This window comes from Crocuta crocuta, unplaced genomic scaffold (assembly GCF_008692635.1).
Source record: "Crocuta crocuta isolate KB4526 unplaced genomic scaffold, BGI_CrCroc_1.0 scaffold223, whole genome shotgun sequence".
NCBI lineage: Eukaryota > Metazoa > Chordata > Mammalia > Carnivora > Hyaenidae > Crocuta > Crocuta crocuta.
In genome coordinates, this window is record NW_027529426.1 from 595,059 (window position 1) to 597,248 (window position 2,190).

Consider the following 2,190-nt stretch of genomic DNA (forward strand, 5'->3'; position numbering starts at 1 on the left):
ATGTACCAAATATTATCCTTGGTGTGTTTTGCCATGGTATCTGAGCTAAATATAATTTTTATACTTTTATAAAGTTGAAAAAGAACAAACAAAAAAGACAGGTCATTAGGACCATACATGGCTTACAAAATCTAAAATATTTACTATTTCATTTTACAGAAAAAGTGTGCCAACTCCTGATGGAGACTTTGAATCAACAGTTTTGCTCAACAATTCAGGTATCTTGTGTATCCAAATGCTTGTGTATCCAGGATGCTGTTAAAATCTAAATTATAAACATTAGTTTGTGGGAAAACAAACATTAGTTTGTATCTAAAAACTTAGAAAAGTAAATTTACTGGAAATAGTAAATGAACAATAATTCTCTTATTTTCTTTACTGATATTTTTAATACATAAAAATGCCCATTCTAATATCTGTGGATTTTTGTAGCTAGCCAAACTGAAGACTTATGGACACTTACAGAAAATAATTTATCCTCTGAATTGTTGAGGGATTTCAAAACTTCATTTTTCTTGGAAAGTTTTAACATGGTAACTTGGTCTAATGAGATCCTATTCATACCATGTCATTCCTTTGATCTTCATTTATACAATATTGATAGTTTAAATGTTTTAATTAATATTTCAGTTATTTATTTTTTATGGCTCACAGAATGTGGCTCAAGGCCTAGAAAATCATTAATAATGGAAGGGACTCCCTTGCTTTTGTTGAGCTTCCTACGTCAACCTGGCAAAAGCTTAACACAACATATGGGTCTCACCACAGGCATTTAAATTCAACCTACTCAGTTTTCTGACACAGCCAGAAGTAGTAGGGAATTCCAAAATTCTGGAGACCTTGATGGAAAACATATTCTCATGAGCTTACTGAAACACAAATCTTCATATCCATCACAAACATGCCTAAGACTATCAATTACTGGTCAGCATCTTGAGAAAACAGAGTACAAGTAAATCATAAACAGTGGCTCTATAGTAATGTTGATAGAATCTGTGGAAGAGCTCTGGTCCCCGATATTGGGGCCAAATGTCAATGTGCATGGTTCCTCCATGTATAGAAAGTAGCCTAACAATAACTGTTCAGTCTGGGGTTATTTTAAAAAATATGTGAGGTTAACTTTCCAATTTTAATAATTATACTATGGTTATGTAATGGACAAATGTGAAAGAAAATATACATAATAAAATGTATATGAAAGAATCATATTGTGGGGCACCTGGGCAGCTCAGTCAGTTAAGTGTCCAACCTCAGCTCAAGTTACGATCTCATGGTTTGTGAGTTTGAGCCTTGCAGTGGGTTCTCAGCTGTCTGTGCAGAGCCCACTTCGGCCTCAGATCCTCTGCCCTCCTCTGTCTCTGTCCCTTCCCCCACCCTCCCTCTCTCAAAAGTAAATAAACATTTAAAAAAAAATAATGATATTGTTTTTAAGAGTACATTCTGAAATGTTTAGAGGTAANGTCCGTCTCTCAAAAGTAAATAAACATTTAAAAAATAATAATGATATTGTTTTTAAGAGTACATTCTGAAATGTTTAGAGGTAAAGAGGTATCATGTCTGCAGGTTATTATCAAATATTTCAGAAAAATATAAATGTACACACATTCACATATACATGTACATGTCCCTTATGCATTTATGTGTGCGTATTCATCCACTACTTTGAACTCTCAATGCCATAGTTTGTACTCATCATCATGATGCATATAGACCATCATGGTAATGCCACTCTTCTCACCTTTAGAGAGCTTCCTTTTCACGGCTAGGCCCCTGGCTTCACTTTCCTTAGAATATTTACTTTAGTAAACTTGTAATTGTAAATTCTTTCCTGTCCCTTAGAAATGTAAATATCTTCTTGGCCTTTGCCAGTTTTACAACCCAACAAGTCTCTCCCAGGGACCTGGGAGTCATCCCTTTGAAATTTAATCATCAGGGAAGACAGTGTCCCTATATTCCCATCTCTGTGGGAGAGTGGGAGCCTAATTTAGATAAGCACCAATTAGCAAACATAGATGTCTTAATCACATTGGCCAGCCTCCCCTGTAATGTCTCCAGTACTTACCCATTAGATCACTCTAGGGTTTAAAAATTCTCCCACATTTTGTTTCAGAGGGATTGAGTTCAGTCTCTCTCCTCTATTGTAATAGCCTTGGATAGTCTTTTTTTTTTTTTTTTTTTTTTTCTTTTTTA

At 34.8% G+C, this 2,190-nt stretch overlaps 1 long non-coding RNA gene across 2 annotated transcripts in view; it reads right to left on the reverse strand.

Moving 5' to 3' along the window:
- Positions 1 to 2,190, reverse strand: part of LOC144227270 (uncharacterized) — a 64,656-nt gene that overhangs the window by 61,497 nt on the left and 969 nt on the right. The window lies entirely within an intron of this gene.